The sequence below is a fragment of the Suricata suricatta genome, chromosome 17, assembly GCF_006229205.1.
Source record: "Suricata suricatta isolate VVHF042 chromosome 17, meerkat_22Aug2017_6uvM2_HiC, whole genome shotgun sequence".
NCBI classification, from domain to species: domain Eukaryota; kingdom Metazoa; phylum Chordata; class Mammalia; order Carnivora; family Herpestidae; genus Suricata; species Suricata suricatta.
Window position 1 is genome coordinate 21,946,793 of NC_043716.1, and position 6,617 is coordinate 21,953,409.

The window sequence follows — 6,617 nt, forward strand, 5'->3', positions numbered from 1 at the left end:
TCTGAAATAACCCTAACTCCCACCAGGTACAAAGCTTTGGGGAGTGGGTCCCCCAGAGCAATTTCTTAAACCTTGAGACTCTCCAAGAGAAGAATTACTGGGGTTGCTTGCCCTTGTGCTGCACTCACCACCCAAGGCACGTGGAGAACAGGAAGTAGCACAGGGGACGTTTGCAGGATGTGGGTAGATTGGTCGTGGGTCAGGTGGAAAAGCAGGTTGACAGTTTCCTTGTCGGGAAATCATGGAGTCGGACGGACACAGGCAGTGAAGAAGGTTCACACTACAAATCCCATGTTCGTATCTCCGAGCAAACTGTAGTTCCACGAGGAAATGTATATGTCAGCTAAGCAGACAGCACGCCGTTTACACCAGAGTATGTCCCTCTGCCTCTGCACCGAGGCTTCCCACCTCCCGCCGCAGTGGTGGGCAGGGGCTGCTGTTCTCAGCTCGCCTGGCTGAGCCACTCCGGGAATCCTCCACTCCCTGGGGAGGCTGCCTCCGGTTGCAGCCCTGAGCAGGCAGGGAGGGAGCCTGCTCTGTGGAAAGGTCCTCTTTTTTGAAGAGACAGAGCCTGTCACCTCCACTGCAGCTTCCCCTTTGGCCCATGTCAAGCTTGGTCCAAGTGGGGAAACGGAGTGGAGGCTGCCCTCCGTTCTCCTCGCCTCTGCCTCAGTATGTCTTTGTAACATCAGCTGGTGTCCTCCAGAGGGCAGGGAAGCGCACACACACCCAGAACTCTTGCTGGTCAGAGATTCCCTGAGTGTCTGTCCTCGCCCGAGCCTGTTTCGTGTGTCTGTGTTGTGGAGAGCCATTGGGAGTGGGAGGGGTAAATGTCGCCCTAAGAATGCTTGTCATTCTTTGGTTATTGGGATCTGTTCTTGGGGAGGGTGGGGGTTGGGGGAAGCTTGACCTTGTGTCTTCGTCAATAAACTCATTTACACAAAATGAAGTTTGTGGTGTGGACTTTGTTCCCAGAACTGACCCTCTAGGACACAACCCTGCTGGCCAGGAGAGGGGTGGAGCATTCATAACCATACTGTTAGAGCTTTTCTTTGGGCTGCCTAGCTCTCCCAGGGATTGAGCCAGATCAAATTCAGATTGACGCCAGGAAGAATCCTGTACCCCATGGAGGCTCCTGTTACCCAAGCCGCCATCACCCCCAGTACCACGGGCAGGAAGTGCTCGCAGGAACTGGTCTATATCCCCTCGTGGGTTCCCTGCTAGGGCCCCAGGCAGATGATCCCAGGGGCAGAAGTGGCACAGCAAAAGCGACTCACCAGCTTCCTGTCACCCAGAACGATTCATCTCAAAATCTGTAAGTGCCACTGGGACCTGAACTCAGGACTGGCATTTTCCCAAGTGAATAGAATTCATGATTGAAAGCAAGCTTCCTAGGAGTTCAAGTCTAGTCACAGGCATTTGTGTCGTAGGGACCACGGGACCCAGATGTTGTCAAGATAGAGGCCCTTCCCTAGATTCTGATGAGCAATAGCCTCTGAAGTCAACCTGGAGCATGGGAAAGAGGCTGAGGGATCCAAAGCCAAGATGCCCTGAGACCCTGAATCTCTCACCACTAGAGCAAATATAGAGAAGCTGCTTGCTTAGCACTTACGCATTTTTACTTGGGTATCCAAACTCCATGAATGAACTGTCTTTGGCAGCCAGCAACTTTTGGGTTGTCACCTTGTTGCTGGCTTACAGTTAGCTCAAGCTGTAAGAGGAATAACACTTGGGAAGCAGTGGAGTCAGGATGGTCTTTGTTGAGGTTCAAGGTCAAAGAAATGAAGAGAAATGGACTGTACTGAGATCTATCTGGATTCACCAAGAATGATACCAAGTTGGGCAAAAAAAATCCTTAGGGCAGAGGCTCTCAACTTCCTCTCCTCCCATACTATTTTTAAGTAATCTCTCCACCCAACATGGGGCTCAAACCCACAACCCTGAGATCAAGAGTTGCATGCTCCAGTTGAGCAAGCTAGGTGCCCCCACAGGCTCTCAACTCGAGTGCACATTGATACCACGTCTCAGGTTTCAAAAATATGATTCTGCCTAGCCAGGCTGGTGTGGGACCTGGCATGCATTTTAAAAGAACTCCAGTGTTTCTAATGTGCAACTGAGGTTGGAAATCACTACCCGAGAAAGACACACCTGTTTGCCTACTTTTAAAGGAATACAGGTGACAAATGGTAAAAGCACTGGCCTGGGACAGGGTGGCGGGGATGTCGGTAATCAGGGAAACAGCTGAAGCAGATTAAGAGGTACAGACTTGCAGTTTATAAAAAGTCATGAAGGGAATTGCACATAGAGAATTACAGTTGGTAATGTAAAAATTTTGTGTGGCAACAGACGGTAACTACACATACTGCGGTGAACATTTCATAATGTATGTAATTGTCAAATCACTGTGTTGTACACCTGAAACGAATATATTGCACGTCAGCTACACTTAAAAGTCTTTAAAAATACGAAAAAAAATGAAGTTGCCAAATAAAATGCCAGTTACCCAGAATCATACTGGGGAAAAAAAGGTAGAGCACTTTGATTCACATACCTGCCTACCCCATGAATCTGGCATTACCCCCATTTTTCAGGTGAGGTATGACAGAGAGTGGAACTTCACATCCACGGAAAGTTCTGTAATAGGCGCTCCAGCCTCTCTACACTCAGCCACCAGGCCAATGGCCAGCCTTGCCAAAACCCCAAGCTACCAGGACGTGGAACTAAAAGCAGGGCATGCCGGGTCCGGACTTTGACCTTCAATTGCACCATCCTTCTCAGCTCCCTGAGTGGCGACTAGGAAATCCTGAGATGGCAGGTATATTGTTTCTGAAGCTAAAAACCAGTTGAGGACTCCCAGGATTGAGTCTTCCTACTCCCACCTCATGCATTGATGCTTTTTCTGATTTTGCTTGGACCCAGATTTCTTTTCCCCACCACCCCCAGCTCCAGGAGGCAAGAGCCTGTTTATTTTAATACCTGGTGTGGCACTTGGGAAAGATCACACCTCCCCCGTTGTTACCCGATTCTATCTCCTGAGCACTAATCCTAGAATCCCAACCAGCCCCCAGACATGTTATTAGCAACAAGGATGTTTCTTGAAAAGTTTCCGAGTTGGCTGCAAACTTAGCATCTCAGTTTCTCATTTAGCTTTTGCCCTGCCATTCTTGATGCTGCCAACAAGGGGAAGGGTGGGGGTTGATGGGACCCGCATGGACTTAACCTCCAGAAGGATTGCTTTGAAATAGGACTGCCCCAGCACTCTGGGACAGAACACTCCATGCCTTCTCCCACTATATGGGTGTTAGAAGAGGATGTTCAAATCTAGCTTGGGGCTTTCCCTCTCTTGTTTTCATTCACTCTCCACTTACGGTCTTCAACTCCAGGATCTGGCCAAACAGCCTCTGAAAGTTCAGCGGGGTTTTCAGCCATGATGGAGATTTGGGGGCACATGGACTAGGCAGCTCCTGGTCTTTGTTTTTGTTTTTGCCCCCTCGGGTGTCGGGCTAGATGCTGCAAGTGGACCAATGCATCTGCACCCCCAGAGTCTCACTTGCGTCTCAGGTGTCCCCAGCTGAACCAGAGCCACAGGAGGCCCAAGGTCAACCGGAGGACAGAGCCTCTCAAATCTTTTCACCAAGGTAATTGTAATGATAGAGGAAAGTGAGCAGGCCTCTACAGTGTAAAAAGTTCTTAGCCCAAAGTGACTCTCAATAAACTGAAATGACAGGGGCACCCAGGTGGTTCAGTCAGTTAAGCATCCAACTCTTGGTTATGGCCCAAGTCATGATCTCACAATTCGATTCATGGGTTTGAGCCCCGCACTGGTCTCCCTGCTGACAGCAGGGAGCCTGCTCAGGATTCTCTCTCCCCCTCTGTCTCTGCCCCTCCCCACTCATGCTTTTTCTCTCTCAAAAAAAATGACTTAACTGAATCTTAAACGCAGGCGTATTTTGCATTTTATATTAATACTATGGCTGCTTGTTTTTCTATATAAAAATGTTTTAAATGACCTACCACTGAAGGTCAGTGTGAGACCCCATAATGAACCTTAGCTTTGTGTTCCCCTTCTGAAAAGCCAGGTGCCAGGTGTGAGTGTGACGTTGCACGATTTCTACTTCTGGTCCACCCTGGGCTGAGACAGAACCAGGATGGAGGTGATGCCCAGCAGACATAAAGCCTGAGATCCCTGGTCACAGTAAGCATTAACAATTTTGAAATACAAGGGGGTGGGGGGATGGATAATGCCCTGGACAATTTAGTTAAGTAAGGAAAAGTGTCACTCTAGGTGACACTGTTATGACCCCACGGGTCAGCAAAATCTGATTTCTCCCCGCAAATTTTTCACGCAGGAACCCATATCCTTCTCAACCCTGTATTTGCTTCTAGCTGCTGCCTCTGCCCTTCTCACACACCACCCCGAACCCCTAGAACTCCACCCAGAATAACAAGAAATGCTTTCCCAAGGCGGTATTCAACCTCCCATATGAATGACTGAATGTCTTTTAAAAAGGCAAGAAAAGGAGCACCTGGATGGCTCAGTCGGTTAAGTGTCTGACTTTGGCTCAGATCTTCCCCTCAGGTCATGATTTCACAGTTTGGTTCATGAGTTCAAGCCCCACGTTGGGCTTTCTGCTGTCAGCAGGAGCCTGTTTCGGATCCTCTCTCTCTGCTCCTCGCCCCCCCCAAAAATAAACATTAAAAAATTAAAAGGCAAGGAAAAATAAAGGCTACATGTTGAGATTTCCTACAGATCAGGCACTGCTGTTAACTCTACACACTTGTAGCTCCTTTATGCTGTAAGGATGACTGATCACATCTCCACTTAACAAATAAAGCAATAGCTGGGAGCCTGGGTGGCTCAGTCGGTTAAGTGTCCCACTCTTGGTTTCAGCTCAGACCATGATCTCATGGTTCATGAGTTCAAGCCCTGTGTCAGTCTCTGTGCTGACAGTGAGGAGCCTGCTTGGGATTCATATTCTCTCTCTCTCTCTCTCAAAAATAAATAAACATTACAGATAAGGCACTAGGATTAGGGTAGTTCAAGTTACTTGCCTTCAGTTACCATCTTGGTCACGTAGTAAGTGGTAGGGCCAGGATTTAAATACAGGATCTGTCCAATTCTGAGGCCCAGGCTCATAACAACTACACTTGCTGTCTGGATGAAAGAGAGAGGAGGAGCAACTGGGAACATGCCCAAAATGCAGAGTCCAGAAGGAGGAGGAAACTGGCTCCACAAGGAATCTGGAGCCTAGGAGGAATAGGAAGTCTAGAAAGTCAAAGTGGGGGTTGCTTGGTCCCAGGGGTAAAAGCCCTGGGGAGCTCTCTGGGCTTCCCCTTCCTCTTCCTGCCCTGCAGGCAAGTAAAATGTGACTCTGGCCGTCACCGCCCTGCTGCAAGACTTGCCACTGCCTTCCCTAGGTCCAAATTCCTTAGGTCCACCTTTGAGACCTCACCTCAAGCCCCCTCTCTGCCTCCTCTCACCAAGCTGCCAGCCCCCGACTCCCTTCTCAAAGCTCTGTACTTGCTCCCATCTTCTCTCGTCTGTAGCCCTCCTCTCCCACAATCTCTCTCTCACCCTGACTCCCCAAATCCATTTCTTCAAGCCTCCTTCCTCGAAACTTGCCTCCTCTGACGCCTCCACTGACTCTCTTAACTAGTTGGTCCCCCCTCTGTACCCTCTCGCCAGAACCTTGGCTTTTCACATAGCACAGAATTATTAGTACTGCTGGGCCGGCTTCTCCCTCTCTGGCTGGGAGGACCGCCCAACTAGAGATCCCATCTTCTATTCCAAATTTTGCCCTTTAGTAAAACAAGTTACTCTGCCCCTCTCAGGCCCCAGCTATCTCATCTGCAGAATCGACCTCATAGACTTGTGAGGAGTACATTTGTGGACGCAGGCAAAGCTTGGAGCACCTTGTCTAGCAGATAGCACACGCTCAGTAAATGCTAGTTATCGAGGCTGAATGACGCTGTGGCCGCTGGTTTTAGAATAAACATATAGGTGATTCTGTCTGCATGCAGCCCCTGCAAATGCTGGCACCTCCCGGTCTGGAGAAGAGAGGGGAGCGGTGGGGTTAGGGGAGTGGAGGTCATTCACTGGCAGGAGATAACGCTGTGCTCTGCGGCCAGCCTGGTGTGCCCTTCTTGCCCTGCTGCAGTGAAGGGCGAGAGTGACCACCCTGCCTCCGGCCTCCAGCGGGACGGCGGAGGAGAGGCGCGACGCTGTCACCAGTACGAAGTCCCCGCAGCGGACTGGCGTGGGAAGGGTCAGAGGGACCTAGAGAGAGAAACTGGGGTGGACGTGGCGAAGGGGGGAGGGGCCGGGAATTGGAGTAGCAAAAGGCTTTAGGGCCTCTCCGACGCCTTCCTCCCACTCCTCCAGGGGAGAGCTAAAACCCTGGCAGGGTGAGTCGGGAGGGGGTGCAAGTCGAAGCGCGGGGTTCAAGAATTCGTCCAGGGCCGCGCGAGCGAATCTGTCAGGCTCAGGGACCCAGCGGAACGCCAGCCCGAACCACCCCCCACACCCCCTGCGGCCTCGCGCTCCCCTCCGCCTCCCTCGAGCCGGCGCGAGCGGGCGGCGCGCTCCGGAGGGAGAGCTGGGCTGGAGGTTTCCTGCC

General features: G+C 50.9%; 1 long non-coding RNA gene across 1 annotated transcript; it reads left to right on the forward strand.

Annotated features, from left to right (window-relative positions):
* Positions 1–2,605: 2,605 nt before the first annotated feature.
* On the forward strand, positions 2,606–5,976 carry LOC115283043. Its single transcript, XR_003904876.1, has 3 exons — positions 2,606–2,815; positions 4,076–4,195; positions 5,833–5,976. It is a non-coding gene; the product is annotated as an uncharacterized LOC115283043 (long non-coding RNA).
* Positions 5,977–6,617: the final 641 nt, after the last annotated feature.